Genomic DNA, 22,225 nt, shown 5'->3' on the forward strand with positions numbered 1-22,225 from the left:
GACACTACTTTAAAGGTTCACTATGTAATATTTAGGAGGATCTGTTGACAGAAATGCAACATAATGTACACAACTATATTTTCACCTTACTTCTACATATCTCAGGGCTCTATGCTAACCTTTTTCCCAAGGAGCACATGAATTTCTTTGTGTGCTCCTAAATTTTTCATTTAGGAGCACACAAAGAAATTCAGGAGCACAGTGAAAAATGTTCCAGTAACACAGAGTTTAACAAACTTTACTGTAGCACGGCTATGATTGGTCAGTTGACGAAAAGTGAAATTGACGAGCACATCGATTTCGTGAAAAGTTTCAACAAAAGGCACCTGATCTAGCGAAATGGGGGTGGTGGGGTGATAATCAGAATTTTTTTTTATTGCAAAAAGAGAAAGTGTACATGGGACGTAAAGAACTATACAGAACTTTGATTCATGCAAAATCACTTGTTGCATATACATAATTTGCAAACATGTAATTTGTAATATGGTTATAAGTTTAGTTCAGTTTGCTTTCCATGTAGAGTTAACGAGATCTCTGCGTGTTGTTTATGGGCTCTGATTCCACAGTCCGACTTAAAGAGGTGGTGTTATGCTCAAATTCAGGTTCATAATCCTATTTAGGGGTTTGACCTAAACAGGTTTACGTGGTTTAATTTTCAAAAAACACCATAATTTTTTTCATACTGCACATTACTGCAGCTCCTCTTTTCACCCTGTGTTGAAGGCTTTGTTTTAGCTATGGAGTGATGCATCTTGTTTCTAAGCGATCTTTGTCGGGAGTTGCACATGTGCAGTTCCTAGTTAAGGACTACCAGCCAATCAGAAGCAGAGAGGGGCGGGTCAGCGAGAAGCCGGTAAACCGCTTCGATTTAGCTGTACATGTTGCCGACCAGCTTGGCAACATGGATGCCAGTTTCAGAGTGGTGAGTTATTAATCTGTAACGAAAGTATCTTTCATCCATAAAGTTTTACAAAACATCACAGTAACAACTTCATGTCCACTGACTGCCTGGAGGATAGTTAGTGTTTGGAAAGGAGAGGAGAGCTGTGTGCTGCAGCTCAGTGTTTTTCCACCAGCGTTTTTGAGGGCGTGTTGGAGTAGCCGCTTGGCGAGCGTTATGAGGTGCATTTAACTTTAAATGAAGGAAGCGGTTGGACTACAAACAGGCTGTTTTCAGGCAGTTCAGAGCAGAGTTTTCTGTGGGAGATGGGAACTCCCTTTGGGATGGACTCTGGGCTTTTTCACTTTGCAAACCTGTTACATGCACAAAAAAGGTTTATAACTCACTGGAAAAGCCAAAAGGCATAAAACCACCTCTTTAAGAGCACATGAACACACACTGAAGTTAGAAGAACGACTTCACAACTTCGGGGGACCATCCGAGGAGCACATGAATGCACCGTTAGCCGCTGGTTGCAATTCGCAATTCTCACCATTAGATGCCACTAAAACTTACACTGAACCTTGTTGAGAATTAAGTGACGTGAATGGAAACCTGAGCACAGCACTAAACTGAAGCAAAGTACACAAAGGTGTCACATGCCCAAACACACACCCAAGGACTGCACATGATCCAGCTGTGTGCAATTACTACAAACACACATGCACGCGCATCTATAAACAACATAGCCACGCATGTAAGGGCTGAGTGTGTGTGTGTATACGCACACACTCAGCCCTTACATGCCTATATGAGCATTTAATCAAATTTTAACTAGCTAGTGTTAAATGATAATGATTGGCTCTGATGAGAGAATCACATCTGGCACACACACACACAGGTGTTCAATATCTTATCTTTCCTGAATCATTTTGTTCATGAGCGCGCGCTCTCTCTCTCTCTCTCTCTCTCTCTCTCTCTCTCTCTCTCTCTCTCTCTCTCTCTCTCTCTCTCTCTCTCTCTCTCTCTCTCTCTCTCTCTCTCTCTCTCTGTTCATACATATGGATTTAGAAGCTGTTGTCAACTGTTTGGTGTTGATCATGTCATTCACATACTTTCAGAATACCCTCCAGTGTGTGGTAGCGAAACTGCCTCTTACAACAAAAACATGATCCCGATGTTGTTCTGGTTTGACTTAACAAGTGCAATTTGTTGCTGCTCGGAGGACATTAGCATGAAGTTGGAACTTTCTAAACTCTCCCACGTCGCACCGCTGGGATCCTTAAGGAGTATCTGAGTCTTGCGGCTTGCACCAGCATGGGTATCGAGATTCAATTCGCAACAGCTGGCGTCCTGTTGCTTCTCCAATCTTTCAGTCTGTGCTTTTGAATTGTGGGTTGCTGTCTCACCATCTCTTACTGGGTGTTCAGACCAAAGAAAATTGAGAAAAAAAAGGCTGTAGGATAAATTGGTGTGGGCATTTTGTCTTGAGGTACTTGTAATTCAATTAAATAAGATCCAGGAAGGCCGGTTTGAGTAAAAGAAAACACATGAATTTGTTGAAAACAAAACATTGCACAGTTTTTTATACTCAGACAGGATTGAGCTCTTCTGAAAAGTAGTCACTGTGACATCAGTGTGTCCACTGTCTTAATGAATGTGAAGCAAACGCTAGAAATGACATTCACGTTAGTGATAGATCGCTACCTGCACTCACAACACCCAATCATCCTAAATGACTGCTCATCTAATTTAAAAGCGCTACAGGCTAGTAGGGGTGTGACGAGATCCCGTGCCACGAGGTGAAAAGCTGTTTTACATGACGCAGTGTGAGGGTTAAATTAGCATAGAAAACTCCTCCCGCCGCTTTTCAATCATTTCTGTGGCTGCATTTTGGGTACCAGTTGAAAACTATAAATGGCGACAGAGTAACAGCCAAGAAACAATTTTTGCATTTTGTGTCATACATTTCGTCATTTAAGATTTCTTACAAATAGCGTTAAAATATTGTGTGTAAAGTATTGTTCTCGTGAGCTAAATGTATCGTCAACACCCCTACTGGCTTCGATACTAGCAATATATATCGACAAATTGGTCGTACTGCCCTCTAGATATCGGCATTGGCCATATAAACACCCACATCAGTCGACTAGGGATGTCACGATACCAGGTTGTTGGGTTTTTTTTATATTCCTTTGTGCCGCTATGTTGACCTAAATTTCCCTCTGTTGTTTGCTCTGTTGTTGCTGCTGCAGTGGTCTGAGTAACTGGGACCAGAGCGCTCTGTGGGCGCGACTGGGTAGCTGGCAGCGCTAACCCCTCGGCCGCATGTGGAGCTTCTGAACCCCAAAAATGTTTGAGCACATTTTCGATTCGCCATCAACTTTCATAAAACTGCCAACATTCAATGTCTACACAATTGATTTCTCGCCTCAAGTGTATTTAGTGATTTAAAAAGCATACAAAACTTTGTAAGCGTCTTTGTAACAACGCGTCGACAATGAAATTTAACGTCGACTAATCGTTGCAGCCCTACAGCTAACATCATGTGTGGCTTGTCCATTATATTTAATGCATTGTCTTTTCCACAACACCGGCTCGTGTGGAAGAACGGACCGCGGTGAAGTTAGTTTCAAGTAGTATTTTAGTTTTACGTTGGATATTTGATAGATGTCGGATTCCAACGTAAAACTAACTTCATTGCGGTGCAAAGCGCCGTTTCCTCACCAAAATATTATGGTAAAATGTGGAATTTGTGACACAACAATTAACAATGGAGCATAATTGTAATGGATAGACCTTTTTCTATTGTCAAACGATAGATATCGTCATATCGCACAGCCGTGCAATGTACTTTAACAAACTCTTTAATGAATTATCCGTTATAGCTCAATAACGTTAAAAAACAGTAGAGGCTACACCCCCCCCCACCCCACCCAGAATGCAAGCAGTAGTTTAAATGTAATAACCTGGTCACAGACTATTAATCCAGGACGCTAATGACATTACGACAGATTAAACGGTAAGGATGGCAGCCTACTACCACGAGCTATGATTACATGACGTTAGCCTAAACATGATAGCTTTTAGCGTTTAGCCACTGCTAACGTGTGTTACTTTGTTGGCCAGGCGACGCAGCAACGGCAGCCGTCTCAAACAAAAATAATGGTAACACAAAGTACTCCCACACACGACTCTCCCGAGGCGGAGCTGTCGTTGGACTTGTCGCCATCTTCCGCAGGTTGGATCTCTGTTACCTACTTTACCTAGAAAAACGAGTACCGAAATGTTTTCAGAATTTTGCCATCGACTTGTTACCGAAGTATCGGTTTTGTGACATCCCTACCAACATTCTCACTCTCGACTCGTCATGTGGATGCTTGGTCAAGACATACTGGAATCACTTACTAACGCCCTAATTTTTTAAAGTTTAGGCCTCTGCGGTCAAGTTAGCAACAACAAATATGCAACGTCCGGTTAGACTTTCAAAATAAAACTTTAACGTTGACATTTTGAAACGTCGGAATTTGGTTAGGTTTAGGCACCAAAACTACTTACTTACTTACTTAAGAACACCGGTCTCCTGGTTGAAAGTCTGGTTTCTAGCCCACCGTCCACCCTAACCATCTCCTTTCCACGACCTTTCTGCTAACCATCATACACCTACCGTTTACCACTCAAAACCGACGCTACAGGGCTTCCCCCAGCGCGTTACAAACTGACGCCATCGGATCCTGACCATGTGTACATATGTAACGAGTTGTCACTACAGTCGACCACTAGTTCACATCAGAAAGTAATCTTACCGGCAATGAGCACTCATTTGATTGGCCGCCACAGTGCACTGCAGGATGACGTCGCATTGCGTTGTGGCAAAAGTTGAGCCGGGTTCAACCCTGCAAATCTTCTGTCTGTCAGTTTGAACACTACCTGAAACAGTCATATTATACATGCAGCAGGTAGCAGAGGACTGTTCATCTGCTCACAATCCTGGAAGCCTCGTGTGGTCTCTCTCTCTCTCTCTCTCTCTCTCTCTCTCTCTCTCTCTCTCTCTCTCTCTCTCTCTCTCTCTCTCTCATTGTTTGCCACTTCCTCCTGTCTCTGTTTCGGCACATGTTGTCACGGTAACCACTGCCTCTTGTTTTTGTGGCCAAGATGTAGTGATTCAGTTTTAAGGCCGATACCGCTCCTTCATTTGCACACACACACACTGTCACACCTGGACACAAACACACACACACTTACCGTCACATCTGGACACACACACACACACACTGTCACACCTGAAACACACACACATTCTGTCACACCTGGACACACACACACACACACACACTGTCACGCCTGGACACACCCACACACACCTGGACACAAACACTCTGTCACATCTGGGCACACACCCACTCTGTCACACCTGGACACACCTGCACACACACATACTCTCACGCCTGGACACACACACACTCTGTCACGCCTGGACACACACACACACTCTGTCACGCCTGGACACACACACACACACACACACACTGTTACGCCTGGACACACAGACACTGTCCCACACACAGTCACACCTGGACACACACACTGTCACATACACACACTTTCACACCTGGACACACAAACACTGTGACACACACACACACACAGTCACACCTGGAGACACCTACAGTAGATCTGATTTGTTTTCCTCTGTTCTCTCACACACACACTTTGCTGACATCCCTCTCTGCTTTCAGATTCCACAGGAGATTACCCAGAGTGCCGCTGGCCTGTAAATCATCCAGGAGGGAGAGCGAAGAGAGGGAGAGAGAGAGAGCGAGGAGGACGAGGAGGTGGAGCCCCAGCAAGACCCCCTTCCCCCTCTAGTGAAGCCCCTCCCCTCCGAGGAAGTGCAGTGAGTAGCGGCTTTTATCTTTTCCGGAAAGCAAAGCCTTTTATTTTGAAATACATCAGCACATCCTGTTTGACTGACGAAACATCTGCTCAGTTGGATTCAGTTCAGAGCATTTAATTTAGCAAACAAGCAACAGTTTTGTTTTTTTAGCTGGTTTGATCTCAGAATGAAGATGCTACGTTAGCATGCAGTTTGTTAGCTTTAGCTTCACAGGATGATGTAAGTTTTTGGTTTCGTGGTGGACAAACAACCGTCTGAAAGCTCCTGCATGGAGGGCTGAGAGGTGAATTTCTTCAGACGCTGAGTCTGAGCTGAGTCTTGTCGTGTCATGGTGGGATAGCAGGAGGAGATGTGACTCCTGTCTTCCACTGTGGAAGAAGTAAACAACCGTTAGCATGATGTTTTGGAGCGTTGCAGGTGACGGTGTGCCGTAGCGAGCGAAGATATGTGAAGGTTTTCTGAGTTGGGCTGCGTTTTCTTTTTTTGTTGCAAAACCTGACATTAAATTAAATTTTAATCACAAGATCTACAGTTACCATATCTAGCGTAAATATGTTTTACAGTTAATCAATATGCCTTGCATCTTATCCGGAGGTTCCTCAGCAGCGTTAGCAAACAGAGCTATAGTGGCGTCAATGGCTGCTGTTTTCAGTGGTGAATAAAGACCTTACATAATGAACTGTTATGTTTTTATTACCTTACAGTGAGACATTTCTATCTACATACACTGCAGGTGTTGCGTGTTGTTTATATGCTCTGATAATGTTAATCCAACTCATCTTTGTAGTAGCGTCCGTGTTGATTCCCAATTCTGACTTAAGAGCACATGAACACACACTAAAGTCGGAAGAACGACTTCACAACTGAGGGTAAGGGGACCATCCGAGGAGCACCTGAACGCACCGCGAGCCTCTGGTTGCAATACGCAGCCCTCACCACTAGATGCCACTAACACTTTAACTGGATAAGAATGACTGCAGCTCACAAATGAGACCATCCAGAGGTTTTGAAATCTGTAGCTAAACTGACTTAAATACTTTATAGAGTCTTATATAGACTTTATTAAGTCTTAAACTGATAGTTTGTTGGGGTATCTGTTCTTATCGTGCCACTTGTCAGAGGTTTTTCCGTGTGGCTTCGGGTCCAAAATGCGTAACAAACAACATATTAAGCCGAGAATGTGTTAAATTGAAAAAAGCAGTTGTTAATGATCCACAGGCGGAGTGGAAATTCAAGGCTTTGCTACTTTTCTCATTGCGAGTTGGCTTTCTTTGGCTTTAGAACCGTTTGGTTGGACAAAGTAAGTGATTTAAAGAAATCTCCTTCGATTTTGTGAGGGAAATTTAATTCTGCTTTATAACATTTGATCTGCTTCGATGATCAGTAGAAACAAAATAATGGAAATATCTGTTAGTTGTAACTCTGAGATGAACATAATGATTCATTCTGAAGTGCTCCTTCAGCCCCTACTATCCTCATTCTCATAGTTATTAAAAAATAATACTTAGCTGCAGTGCATCTTTAACATATTTGGAGCCAAAAGGCGTCAAAAATTGACCGTGAATCATGTGCACGCATTAATTAGCCAACTAGTCAGAGATCAATTGCAAAACAAATAGTTTGCAGACCCTCAAACTCAGACCAGACCTGAACAGCTTGGATGAACACTAGGTGTTACTAGGCTGAAATCGCATGACAAAATGCAACCAGGAGAACTTCCAAAAGCTCAGTGTGAAAACACATCACTAGTATCAAATTTATACCCTAAAATATATTAGATTAAAAGACAATTTTGTGAGGTTTATGTTTGTGTACTACACTCTCAACTACATCCCTCTATGTCTTCATCTTTCTTTCATACTCGGATGTGGATCATGTTGCAGCTGAGCACGAGTAGATGTATATGAATGTGGGAGAAACAAACTGTCAAAGTCTCCACGTTCTGTAGTAAAGAGTGACGGCTGTAAAGCAAGCTGGTGTAAATCCTTTGAGATTTGTTCAGAGCCTCGATCGGCAGCGATGAGTCAGTCACAGAAAGAAAATCCAGGAGGAGAGACAGAGAACTAGATCCTCGGGTGGAGGTCTGGGAGGAGGAGAAGGAGGAGGAGAAGAAGAGTGGAGAATTATTATTATTATTCATGTAAACTCATAATTACTAATAGATAAAATCTCCCCCAGGGATCCTTGATATGCATGATTAAAGTCAGGACAATGTGTGCATAAAACGACAAAAAGCATGTTAGAAAGTCCGGTGTTTGGTGTTTTGGACCTGAAGCAGAGAGCATCATCGTGTCTCAACAGGTGTTTGCCCTGTTTTTACTGTAATTATAAACTGGTGTTAGGTACAGTTAGGCTTGGGCGGTAAAACCGTGGTTTCGCTGTTGCCTCTCCAGTGCACCTCTTGTTACTTTTCTTTTGCACCAAAACAGATCATATTGATTCACAATCGCTTCTGCTTCCTAACCGGACAGATTTATATCCCTGAAGTTTAATTGACTTCATGTTATACTGTGATAATTAAGTATTTTTCACTTCTGCGTCAAGTCGTCTGCGTAGCACCGTACCCCACGCAGTTGCCTACGCCGTCGCTTGATGTGCACCTCCTAAAAAATATAACCACACGTTGGGGCGACGCAGACCGTAAGAACTGTGATTGGTCAGCTGGGTAGCCCCGCAGTGCTACCGCTGACTAGCGTTTGGCGGTGGAATTGCAGAACGACGGAGACACCGACGCACAAACTATAAATACAGGGCTACGTGCATAGCCCTGACACAGGAGTACAAATAAAGCTTTAGATACGAGTCCCCAGAGACGCCCCTCTACTACAGAAACTCCTTTCATTTAACTATGAGCGTCAGAGCCGAGATTCAATAAGTAGAATCTAAATCAGAATCGGAATTAATAAATTTGATTTGACACCAAACTCTATTGTTTACCAACTCCTTAAAAAAGGGACGGCGGTTACCTCGTTGTCGTGTTGGGCCATATCCACATTAATTTGTTTTCATTTTAAAATGCAGACCTTTCTGCGACATTTGCACCTCCCATCCAGACTAAAACGTCAAATCCAAAGACCTAAAACAGAGAAGTTTGAAACCGCCGCTGACCCCGTTTTCCTTTTAAAACTCCGGGAAGCGTTTTAGAACGGTCATGCAGGCGCTCACATTTGGCTTCCTGATTTTCTGTCACACAAAGCAAAAAGATATTTCTATTAAAATAGTTTGTACTGTGCATGGTGCCGTATTTACTTTTTTCAACGATTCCCGGTCTGTTTTCCGCCGCCGCAGTCGCTTTATACTCCCGTGTTTCAGTAACAGTTCCACCTCGTCAACGGTCCATGCAAAAACACATCTTCTTTCACCAAATCTTCTGCAGCTGCGCAGTAAACAATCTGCTTCATTTTGACACCGACATTAGCGTTCCCAATTTACGTGAATGACCACTAGATGCGCGTTTTTAGTCGTTTTAACATAGATCAACTTTGAAACGCAGCTAAAACGCTGGTGTGGATGGAGATTGTTTAGCGGGGATGTCGCCTCGGGCTGTTTGATACGCCAGGCCACCCGCCTACGTTGAGGGCGTAGACTCCATTATATCAGCTCAATACAGCGTCTTTGTATCAGTCGTCAGGATTTCTAAATACCCTGGTATACTGTAATACTCGTACAATCACTTTTCTTCCATGACCAAGGGAAAAATTTAAAAGTTAAATAAAACCCAGCCTCAAGTCTTTGGGCTCTGTTGTTCCTTCAGTGTCCTTCAGTTGCTCAGAAAGTGGGAAAGAATGAAAAACACATTTTGGCAAAAACCAAGGCCTTAGGAGGTATTTACTCGTCCTGAATATATGTTTTTTTGGTTTTTTTTTTCAGGTTTGCTTTGGGACTTATTTTTCTCTCCCTCTCTCTTGTTACCAAACACAAATTCACATCACTTAGCAGTTAATTTCCTGGTTTCTTATCTGATGGGTATCCAGTGCTTCATCGACTTAATTCAAGGTAGAATTAAAGAATAAACACAAGGTCCCAGAAATGTTATCTTGTGGTTTTTCTGCACGTTGTAAAGGCTTGTTGATGAAGTAAAGTATGAGAGACAGAAGTGGCATTGTAAAGGCAAAGAGCGAGAGTGAAGGATGAGGATTTGGAGAGTCGCACCTGGAAGGCAGAAAGATTTTTTGGATGAGCGAGAGAAGGCCAACACACCCTTTATGTACACAAAGTGGCTCAAGGGAAGAGTCAGAGGGACACCTTGAAAGATGTGACATTTTGTTTCCAAAATTCAAAACAGAGATCCAGTTTTCTGCAGATTATCCTTTTTTTTTTTTCGTAGAGTGAAAAGTGTAGATGGAGTGAGCTGGTTTGAGGTAGCCGAGGCAAACAGGAGCAAGAGGGGGGGGGGAATCACATTTGAGATAGAAGTATCAAATAATCCAGCAGCAGAAAGCAAAAAATAAGAAGCAGAGTTAAGAGAAGAGGGAAGGTGATTTGATACTTGAGGAAAAGAAAAGAGCGGCAGAAAGAGGGCTAATGGGAGAGACACGTACTTCAGACTGGATTACAGTCAGAGACCAGACGGGTGACGGAAAGAAGAGACATGGTTTTTTGAATCACGTAGAAATGTGTGTGTGCGCGCGCTAGGTTGGAAAACAGTGTAGAGACCTCCTCAGCTGGAGCCAGCATGCTCAGTTCAGCAGGTTCATGCAGTAACAGTTTAAACATGGCAGCGTCCGCAGCCCCTGGTGCCCCCGCGGCACTAAGCTAAACCGACTTTGTAGTCCGAGCTGCCGCGGAGGCTGCTGCTGCTGCAGCACGCAGTTTGGAACAGAGGCTCGGCAGTTTGTGTTAAAGGTTTAGGTAACAACATCTGGAGCTGCCATGGAGGTCTAGTGCAGAATATTTGTTATATGGATAAATGTATCACAACCAGCTGACAGTAAAAAAGCTTGCTGACGATTGACAGTAAAATAATTTAGAGTGGAAAGTCAGAGATGCTTACGATAAACAAAACTCAACTCCTAGAAATGCAATTTATATTCGCTTCACATCGCGTGCACGCATCTACACACTGGCGCCTGACGGCCAAAAAGCACCTGCTTGAATAAACTCTTTCAACATAACGTAACAACATGCTTTTGCAATGCAATAAATAAAAACGCGCAATATCGTTGAACACAGATGCGGCGTCATATCGAGGACAACGAGCCAGCAAGAGCTCATCACTTCAACAAACCGTCAGAAGTGCAACCGCATCCGCGGACGCCAGACACAAAGCAGATGTCGATTACGTGTCTGTGTGGAAGGAGTGCGATATTCCATTTACAAAATAATTGAGAGATTCAGTCAATCCATTTTAGCATTCAGTATGTTATACTGACATGCTCTGTGTAGCTTCTGACACAACACCTGAGTGGTTCTTGCCAGTGTTTCAAGCTGCAGTTCCTCTTATGGCCAGTAAATGTTTCCTCGAGGAATAAATGGCTTTACTGAAAGCTGCTCATTGTCTCAAAGTGTGAATTCTTGTTTTCACAGGAAGTTTGGCTCTTTAACTTCTGGCTTTTTCAATAATTAGAGTTTAATAAGTTGTTACGGAGATTATTAAGTCACATGGTGCGCCCTCAGCTACGTCCAGGCTCCGCTACCTGGACCAAATTGGGATTTTATGGCTGCAGATAACTTAAAAATATGGGAGTGAGCAGAAAACCCAGAACTTCAGCCTTCAGAGCCCATCAGCAACTTCAGGCTGAGTTTACCAGTACAATTTATTTATTTATTTTATTTTTTTACATTCTGGCTTCTACTAACTTTTACCTTATTTAATGGAAATCGTTGCTTGTTGCTACACCTTTAAATATAAAGTCAGACAAATAATGAAATACCAACTGACTCTGGAAACACTGGTTTCCCTGAGATACACCACATGCCATACTTACATGAGGTACAAAGTGTAAACTTTGTGGGAGACTGTAAATGTTTTAAGACTGCTGAAGAATACCAACAAGTGCTTCCTAAAACCAAACAATGTAAAATATTATATCAGTTTTGTGAGTGTGGATCTCGGCGCTCACCACCTTATCATTTGTGCTTGCATGTAAGATAGTTCCACTGCAGCACCAGCATCAAATCATAGTCACCAGTCTGAGAGCTCACTAGCACAGAAAACCTGACCAACCAAAGCCAAAATGTACCAGCTTTTGGCTGCTGTCCAGTCCGCTTTTTCAGCGTTTTCCTGGGCTGCAGCCAGCCTGCAGGCCGGTGCCAGCCCCACTGGGTGCTCGGGAAGGTTTATTTTCAAGGCCCTTCTGCTTTATTGAATGGGCTCTGGCTCTGGGAAGCTCAAGGGGTGGAGCGCCGTGCTAACACTGCCAGGGTGATGGGTGCAGCTTGCACATGGGTCATCCCTGCTAAAAATATTTGCATCGAAGGTGCTGAAGCACCTCAAATGAAAGCATCCACCAAATGGCACGCTGCTGGGGTTGCAGAAACGGCTCTGCACATGTTTATTTGGTGGTTTATTCTCCTCTTGTTGCTCGCCTCATCAGTCGCTTTCTTGCTGAGTGAGTTTCATGACCCTCAGGCCTTTGAAACCTGATTAAAAAGCTACTGTATCATTTAAAAAATGAATGAATATTAGGAGGAGATAAGGCTGTTTTCTTCCCGGAAAGCTTAGTTTTTGTGGCTTTATTACCGCTGAGATATATCACTGTATGTATGGCTGCACAGGTATGGCTCGCAGCTGTTTTGATACCTATTGTGAATTAGATTATTAAACTTAATTATGTGAATAATCAAAATATTTAACTGCATATCACATTTCAGCTGCGGCAGAGTGTTGCTGGTGTGTGTCAGAGCTGATTGTGGAAAACAAAGACTGCACGATTCATGTGATGCCCTTATGTTGTGTCGCTCTCTGATCATACTGTTGTTAATAAAATCGCCATCTGTTACCTCCAAATGCTGCTGCGTTATTCTTAAATCTGAGCGCCGGTGGTGTTGTTGCAGGATGCGAGCAGGGATCTGAGTGTGAGGAGCGGTGCAGGGTACTGTACGAGGGCTGATGGGATCTCCACAACCGCTGGTGGAGGTATCGACTACGTGGGAGAGAATGACTCACCCTAAAACTCCACACATAACACACCTGTGGAGGAGGTGTATGTGTGGGCAGGCAGCGTGGCCGGGCAGATTGCTGCTCGCCTCTCTCGCTGAGCTGTAGTATAAAACTGAAGCCTTGCTGCTGCTGAACTTCACCACCACGACACTCTATTTCTTCGCTTTCCTCTCTGTTTTTCCTGTTGTGTTTTCCACCAACACACCCTTGGTTTCGTCGGAGCTGTTGCAGCGGCCCGTTGTAAGCAGGAGACATTTGGCTTGCGGTGATTCACTCGGTGGATGTGTGTGATGAGGTTTTGGGCGTTAGGATTTTGAACTTTTTATGTCGTCTGCTGTGAAATGTTTTGTGGATGTGGGTGTTCTAGGTTGAGAAATTTGTCATCCAAAAAGTCTGTCTACAGATCCAACCCTCTCTCCCCCCCGTTGTTGTTCTTTTGCAAAGTTTAGTCCAGATCCTGATTTTCTTGAAATGTGCACAGCGACTTCAGCAAACACTATAATTAACACTATCAGAGTGAATTTCAACACATTAAGAGTGCATATCGATCCAAACCACATGGTGTTAATTTCACTTCTTTTAATTAGTAGAGGAATTGTTGACTCTTTTTTTTTTTGGGTGGTTAAACTGTAACACTCCTCGACACGAGTATGCAGTGTTAGACATGGACTCCCTCAGTGTCGGTGTTAACTTTACAGGTGTTGCCTCCACATTAACGCTGTAAGGTGTAAATATGATTATATGCAAATATCTCATAAATCACATCTAATTCAAGCGCTCCGCTCTGTGTGTCTCCGGAGGTGAAGAGCAGCCTCTACGCTGCAACGTTAGTACCAGTGAAACTCATCGTTATCCACAACTCTGTGCAGACGCTGGTCTTTTGAAATGAAACGGACCGTGGGCTGCAGTGTTTGCTGGTTGGTCGGCTCGATTGTCAGTGCCAGAGTTTGGTCTCTAACGTTAGTCTCTGGGTGATGGGAGGCTGTAACACTTACAACACTTAAGTAGGCAATGATATCATCTGTTTACAGAAATAATCTAGCTGTTCTTGAGTCGTTTTCTTGTGTGGGATAAATTCATGCTTTCATTTCCAAATGATGTCTTTGCTTCAACAAAAGTTCAGCCTCACGGAAACACTTTCTTTAGCGCTCCATTGCTCTTCAGACATCATTTGCGACAGGCTTGGTGAAAATCCCCCCTGGTGTCACAGTCAGGTTAAGAGTTGACGGTTAAACTTTGCAGAGAATACATCATGACACGCAGAGTTAATTTAGAACTGAATGAATTCAACGTATGTCCCTCAAGAGGTAAATTAAGTCATATTAGAGGTTTGAGGAGGTTCTCAACAACAGTTTGTTGGGTTTTTTTTTTAAAGGCGCCATGTGTGGTTTTCCTCTAGTGGTGAGATTTGCAGATTGAATATTATAAATGAGATTGTTGCCACACTTTGTAACAGTTAGACCGCAGTAAGTAATGTTAAGGTTCGTGCAGACTACACGACTACCCAACATGCGTCTTGTGACGGGAGTCTTGAAGTCGCTGTGGCGTTCACACTGATCGGCGACAGGGGGTCACACGCTACACGAGCTGACAGCGGCGGTGTCACCCGATGCTGGTCTCCACACCACGTTTTCAACCCCTCATTTACTCCCGATCACAGCCTCATGGTCGCCGAGCGGCAAATTGGGCTAAAAATCGTGTAGTGTGAACTAGGCTTTACTGTAGTGGATGGGTCTCCCATTGTGTTGTTGTCCTGCGCCGTTATGTTGCATTATTGTATATTATGAGGATCACGCAAGTTACAGGGACTGAGGCAGTGAGGATGCTGTGTACCTGAGTATCTGTAAAACAGCAATAAATCTAAATTTAACATTATGAAGCGGCAGATCTGGGCTACACTGCAAACAGTGAGCTCTTAAAAACAAGGGGAAAAAGCATTAAAATTAGGGAAATATTACTTAAAATAAGCAAAATTATCTGCCAACAGAACAAGAATAATTCACTTGCTACTTAAGGACAAAAAACACTTAAAAGAAGTGAAATTCTCTTAACATAAAAGCTGCCTGGTAAAAAGAAATATCTCATCAGACAAAAAACAAGTATATTTTGCTTTCAATTAAGATAATTAATCTTACTTAGATTTTATTTTTTGCAGTGTAACATTAGCTGGCTGCCCTGCCTTGCATCACTATAGGCTAATATAAAACAAACGCTCCACATTTGCTTTGTTACATCATTTCTTGCAGGCTAAAATCAACACTTTAACATAATACTGGTGGTACACTGGATAGTAATATGACTCATATTACCTGGTGAAGTAGTGTGGAAAGTTAGCCGGCAAGCTAACATTAGCTAACTTTAGCCAAGTAAAGCACAAAATCGCATAGGAATCAAAATAGTCTGTTCCAAGGGACCGAGAAAGCCGGCGTGCGGTTCACTTTTATGAGTTTACAACCCGTTAATAAACAGGCAATAAAAAAGTGATTAATTGATAAGTGACTTTATTAAAAAAAAAAACTACATTATAGCCCTCTTCAAATGTAAACCTCTCCAGATCTACCTTTCAAACTTTAATCAAGTTGAGGTCTCTGAAGGCTTAAAGTGGCTCCTTGGGGGGCCTCTCCCTGACCACGTAGACCCCTGTCCATAAAAGATAAGGAGGTCAGGATTTAAGCCGCAGTGAAGCACTTCTCTTCCAGACACAGTTTTGGGATTTTTAACACCGGCCCCCCTCCTTCCGGCAAAAGCAGCTCAGTAACACTGGAGTTTATCCAGCAGCACATAATTGAGGCCATGATGAAGTCAAGTGTTTTTCAGAGTAATGAGTGTTAGACTGTCTGGAAGGTAGATCCGCCTCACAGCTCCCCCTCCGAAACACCCACGCATTTGTTCAATTTTGCTAAGTGCCACTCAAGAGATATTCCTCAAAAAAAAAAAAAAAAACATTGGCAAATTGATTTTTTTTGGGGAGGAAGGGGGGGTTAGAAAGGTGCAGATTTTACATGTTTTTAAGGGCTAAAGTGACAGCAGAAATTGAGATTTTAAAGGTAACTAATCCCATTACAGTTGAAGAAAATGCGGTTGCTGTGTTCAAAATGGAGAAGGGAAAACATGCTAATTGCGGCAGAAGAAAGCGCCCAATTGACCCTCGTTTATCCCGCCTGCTAACGATCAATCGATTTCTTTAGATGCTTTTGTCAGAAATCACACGAGCCTGTGTCTGAAATTTGCTTCGAAATTGTTAGAAATTGGCAGATAATTTTAGAAATTAAGGGAACAGAAGTTTGACGGTGACTTTTCAAGGACCTAGGTTTGGTTTCAGAAGTGAATTTAAAAAAGTGATTGCTGTTTCCTGCATTTATATAAATGAATAATTTGTTATTGTGCTTTTCATACTAATGGGAGTATAATTGTTTTATAATTTACACATCACGACGAGCATTACTCAGCCTGGAAAAACTGTTGAATAGCGTCTGCTGTGGATCTGCAGGGAGCGCTTTAAAGTTCAAATCCATATCTTTTTATTTATTTTGATTTAGCTCGAGATGTGTCACAGAAAGTGGGAGTTATAAACTGGGTGTGTGGAGTCTTTGCATTGTGGGACTATAAGTGGGGAAATCACCGCCCCTGCTAAACAGATTTTCCCTCTTGCAAAGACCCTAACTTTCCAGAGATGCGATAGTATTAACCCGACTTTAGTTTCCTTGATAAAGACTATATACTTTATGGCAGATAATGTTTTAGTAGTGTGACTCTTAAGAGAGTTGACGAAAGAGATGACAGGAACTCAAACATGCTGCGGTTAATTGTCAACACCGCAAACCTTTAGACCACCAGGGAGCCCAAATAAATTACTGTTTTAACTCAAAATACATGCAGAGAAAGAGGAAGTACTTTTTCAGCCCAGAGTAACGCCTGCAGGTACATCTTAGGCTGCATAAAGCCTGAAATGAAAGAGTGCGACCTGTATGTAACATGAGAGGCAATTTTTGGCAGATGGACAGTGAAAGAACAATATTTAGAGAAATGTTAGTAAGAAAAGATTGTGGGTTTACCTGTAGCGATAATGGCGGTTATGTCCTGTAGTTACTCGAAAAAAGAGGTGATGTGTTGAGATTCAACTTGGCTGAAAAGCTGGAACAGTTTCTAGTTTTGTTGCATGTTTACAGAAACACCTTCATGTTAGGGGTGTTGGGGGGGGGGGGTTTACATGTCACAGCGGCGTACACGTTTCTGTTGAGGTGTTAACATTGAGTGAGGAAAAGAAAGCTTGGTGTGGTAACTGGGTTATGAATAAAAACAGATTTTAATGTGGTTCAGGTGTTTTCCTTAAAAAGTGTAGTGAGAGTGTTTGGTTTCACAGAGCTGAGATCATATTTCTGCCGCTCAGAGGTGGTACGCTGCGATACTTCACTGGTATCAAACAGTCCTCCCAGTGAAGGCCAATTGGAGATAGACTGCTGGGAAATTCTAAAATTACTATTCCAAATTTACAAGGTGGAGCGCTGCCACTGTTAGACAGTTTAGGGAGAGCCGTGGTGCGTAAACCGTTTTAGTTCGTCTCCTGCTGTGATGCAATCTGTTACGAGCATCAGTCAAATCACCCTCTCTGTTAGAGGATAAGAAAACACAGCCGTCAGCCAAGTCGGTAAACTCTGTAAACATTATGGAGGATTCCCCAACCTGCGTTTACGCTGCAGATCGAGCTGCAGCGTTTCTGCTTCTTCTGAGGGAGGCTGCAGCAGCAGGGAAGCATCTAGAGAAGACCTACAGGTACTTTTAACAAATGCAGAGGTCTTTAAATGTCTACATTTCTGTTCTGAGGTTAATACGGTCATTTAAATATGGTTTTATTTTTCACCATGTAATTGGAGGCTCACTCTGCTTCCTGTCTGCTTTACTGAACACATATGAGCTGTTATGTTCCCAAATATTTAATTTCCTGGTGTTCTTTTATTTTTATGGTTTCACAGCTCTCGTAACAACCGCAGCAGACAGCAGGAACATCTTCAGAATAGATGGGTGACAAATTAAAGGAAAAGCCTTGAATAAATGAGAAACCTAACGAATGCAGATGCTTCTGTACGAGGGCTCCCTGAATGGTTTCATGAGTATTAAAATTATGTGAATTATATGCTGCTGTCTTCGCAGTCGCCAGATCTGTGGTACTTTTTTGCAGCGACGTGTAGAACAGAGCTCCACACCAACTTCATCAAAACTCCAAATGAGGAAATTATCTTTTTCTTAGAGACTTGGAGACTCTCTGCCAAAGAGAATTGAAGCTATTGTAATGAAACAATAACACAGTAACACACTTCATGTTGGTCAGCGATCTGTATGTCTGAAGGTTTCCCGTTCGCTCCCTCATTCGGCAGGAACAATGAGCAGTCACCTTGTGCTCACTCATGCAGATACAGAGTGTCAGGCAGTCTCTTGTCTTTCGTGAGCCTGGAGCTTGCAGGTGAGTCTGGTAGGCATTTCAAGGCAGTTCCAAGCAAAGCGTTTCCATGCATTGTTTTTCTTCTTCTGCTCCCGGTAGCTCGCCCCATTTTACAGAATTAGGAGGTCGACCGTGACGATTAGCTGTTCCTGAGTTTGAAGTACTTTCACCCATAACTCTGTGCTTCTCTCAACTCTGTGTTTTATGTTTAGGAGTCTGCACAGGGTGTTTTATTTTGAAAATTGACCGGATTCTCTATGCCCTTCTGCGTCTGACTTCCTGCCCGGTTCGATCTAGCTACCTGTTCTGTACGCAACGGAGAGCCGCTTCTGGGACGTGCTGCGTCTGCGCCAGGTGGACTCACAACCATTGGCAGTAAACGGATTTAAATGCACACGCAAACAGGCTTTTTTCTGTTTTCAGGAGTGTGAAGCTTCTTTTCACTACATGACGGAGTGGTTGATTATCATTCGCCATTGAAAGGCGGGGGGCGCACTCAAAAGCGAGACAACAGAACACACTGAAACTCACTCAGTAACTCTCTCAAGTACTCAAACACACACACACACATTCATTCAGTGGACTTTGCTGCTCAGTGTCCCAGACCAAGCAAGATAACTACATCTACGGGCAATCACCTGGACAATGATACAATAAGGTCATGATTACAAAATGCAGCTAATGTGTTAAAAATTAACAACATGAAGTGTACAGTACAAGTAATTTACTGTGGAAAGCTGGATTACGTTAAGTGACCAATGGCAACAAAAAGTGACAAAGTTCATTTAGTTGCACTTCGTCACTTTGACAGGTTGTTTGTGCAGAACTGTGTTGATGTATTTTGGCTCCAAGTAGTTTTTTCAGAACGATTAAATTCGGCTTTCTGATACCTGAGGTGTCCCGCTGAGATGGAGGGTGGAGAAGGGTTGTGGGTGTCGAGGATGGATGGCGAGATCGGAGAAAAAAAGGACGGGAGGAGCTGAGAGATGTCTGATTTGAAACTCCAACAATCCATTTAGTGCTGCAGGACTTTCCGAGCTTTTCCCCCGATGACGGAGGTGGTGTAACGGAGAGAAAGAGCCAGCCATAAAATCTGTCTTGCATCAAAGCAGCTCAGGCTGTTTTGTAACGGTTTGTTTTGCTGTTGTTTATAGTATGTTCTTCCTGATGCCAGTTCAACGCTGTTTTCAAAGCAGTGTAGTTGTGTTTTTTCCTGCTGTACAATCATGTGACGCTTGGAGCTCGTTTGGGTCGACACTGAACTCGACCCCACTCCCGCTCACTTGGGTTTCCTCTCAGAGCACGAAACAATGTCGGTGTCGAAAGCACAGAGAGGTGGGATTTGGACCGTGGCTCCATCTGTACAATAGTATACTTGTTGATTTCCCCCTAGTGAGCTTGATTTCTGAGAGCCTATTTTGCATCAGTGCTACATGAATTTTTCCACAAAAACCCTCCTCAAGGGTTGAAACAACAGAAACAGCCAAGGATGTGTGTGTGTGTGTATATGCCTGAAGGAGAAATCCACCCTGAACCCTCTTACACAACTGTTGGCAGCGTGCTTCACATCTTTGGGGCTTTTTAGCAGTTTGACGTATATTTATTCTTGCTGTGGATATCCGGCCAAACACACTCGACGTGCAGGGCTGGGGATCGAACCTCAGTACACAAGCACTCAAGTACACTTTAAAATGCATCTCCTATCCAGATTGTATCTAGATTTCAACCTGATTATTTAAACCTGGTATTAATATTCCTTCAGAGTCCACATTGAGATCCAATCACTCTGTCCAGTAACCAGCTTTCCACCTTCATTTATTTTCCTCCATGGATCACACACCCAACTGAAGTTCCACCTGGCATCGTTTCTTTGTGCTACCTTTCTTCATCATGTTTACTCCTTTCTATAGACACACTTGCCTGTATGCGGCGTCAAACTTGAGATTTTATTGGCGGAAGACGGCGATCAGGACGTGTTTCCGCCCACGTAGTTGTTGTAAGTGGATTGACGATGCATTTGCATACACTCACAGTGAGTCCCCGACCTCCTCTGGAGGTGGTTTGGCCGTTCGGATCACGATCCGTCCTCAGAGCATCTTTAGTGCATTTATACCTGTGATTAATACTAATGTGGTCAAACGCTATCTGATTGCAGTCCGATCACCCAAAACGCATTTTAATGCCAGGTGTAGGTGGTGGTAGTTCCAGATTTACATAAATTCTAATCAAAACAATTTCCACTAAGGAAAGTTTTGTTTTTGTTCACATCTCATTCTTTAATGGCAGGAAAAGATTTAAAAGTTGGCTTTCAAAATCAATTTTGCTGTGCAGCAAAGAGTTCATGCACTTGTCACTGCATTTGATGAAAGGGATTCTGGGAAATGTAGTTAATCTGTGACAGAAGCAGAAGAAAGCAGATTCACCAAAACAATAACAGCTCTTCATGACAAGATTATTCCTGACGTGCGGTGAACACTTCAAACTGATGCTCCCTACCAGCGTCACATGTATAAACTAGTTGATTTCGTTATGTTTGTGTTAAATTGATGCTTCCAGACTCTCCAGCAGTGCAGCGAGCAGAGAGTGGGAGTTGCACCGAACATACATCTGTACGGCATTACACTTGTTAATCGTCTCCGAGAGGCCAGGGCCTGTTCTCTCTGTAACAACATCTTGATTCTCTCCAAGTAATTCTTCCCTGAGGTTTGGGGAGTGGGTTACAGTGGAGCAGCGGTGCATGCACAAAAACTTTGATATCGTCCAAGCACTTCCTCCTGGGTCGGCGGGTTCAGCTCAACATTTTAGTGACAGCAGAGCAGCAGCGATTTAACAGACCATACAGTGACCAAACCGTCAGCCATCGTTTTGGTGGGTGTGTAAAAAGTAAAACTGTAGATATAAACCAACTCTTTAAAACTAAAGATTTTCTGTCTTATGTCACTGTTAATGAAATATCTTTGTTTTGGGCTGTTGGATGGGGAAAAATTATTTAGGATGACACATTAGGCTCTGGGAAACATTTTATTATGTTCTAATGTTTTAGATTAAAGCCCGGCCGATAAATCAGCATGCCGTTATTATCAGCTGATAAATCGGTAACAGCTGATTAATGACAATTAAAAAAGAAATGCAGAGAGACTGAGCCTTTAATCATGTTATGAGTGTTGTAGTTGCATAGCTTGTCCACCAGAGGGCATTTGCAGGAATGTAAACAGAAGTACTGTCTTCTTCATGCTTTGCTGCGTAACAAATAACGTGACATTAGGTCAGCGTAGCGAGTCCTGGCAGATACTGGATAACTTTTATGCACCGTAAAAAGCTGCAGTTCAACCGGGAGCTGAAATATGCAGGAAGTTAGGAACCGATTAAGCAGAGTCAAAATGTGTTCAGTGTCGTTTCTAAACCACAGTTCTTGGAAATTTGGTGAACCGGTTCTCGATGCACAACCCTAACCACTGGAGCTGTAGTAGTTGATAAAATAATATTTGCTGCCCACGCTTTACCGTCACAGGTTTGCAGTGTTTCATGGTTTACAGAAAGGCCAGTTAAAGAGGCAGTTGAGAAAACCCACTGAGCTACAGATGCTAGTGGAGCAGATGCTAACTTGGCGAGGCTTTTGGGGGTGGGGTGGGGTTTGGCTGCTGAGTTTTAATACCAATCCTGGCCGTAGCTGTGGAGACAAAACAGTCGGCCGAGCGAGCAGCTACCAGGACACGACAGCCGGTTCCCCAGAAACCACGGCTGAAAAACCAAACCAGTAAAAGCTGAACAGACCGGACGTGTCCCTGCAGGTTTTTTTTTTTCCAGTTACCTATTCTGTTTGGGGGAATCCTCGATCGTCGACGACTGATATCTGATATTGACTACGGAGCAAATATGTCAGCCCTCATGCACGCGGCGTGCAAG

The 22,225-nt window shown here is 43.1% G+C and overlaps 1 protein-coding gene across 2 annotated transcripts in view; it reads left to right on the plus strand.

Annotated features, from left to right (window-relative positions):
- LOC119906844 (zinc fingers and homeoboxes protein 2-like) overlaps positions 1-22,225 on the plus strand; it is a 135,439-nt gene that overhangs the window by 34,676 nt on the left and 78,538 nt on the right. For both annotated transcript variants that reach the window (XM_038724269.1, XM_038724270.1), the window contains exon 2: positions 5,620-5,777. The gene's annotated coding sequence lies outside the window, so the exon portion shown is untranslated. The remainder of the gene's footprint in view (positions 1-5,619; positions 5,778-22,225) is intronic.

This window comes from Micropterus salmoides, unplaced genomic scaffold (genome assembly GCF_014851395.1).
Source record: "Micropterus salmoides isolate LMB-PRFRI ecotype aquatic unplaced genomic scaffold, ASM1485139v1 Ms_hic_scaffold_17, whole genome shotgun sequence".
NCBI lineage: Eukaryota > Metazoa > Chordata > Actinopteri > Centrarchiformes > Centrarchidae > Micropterus > Micropterus salmoides.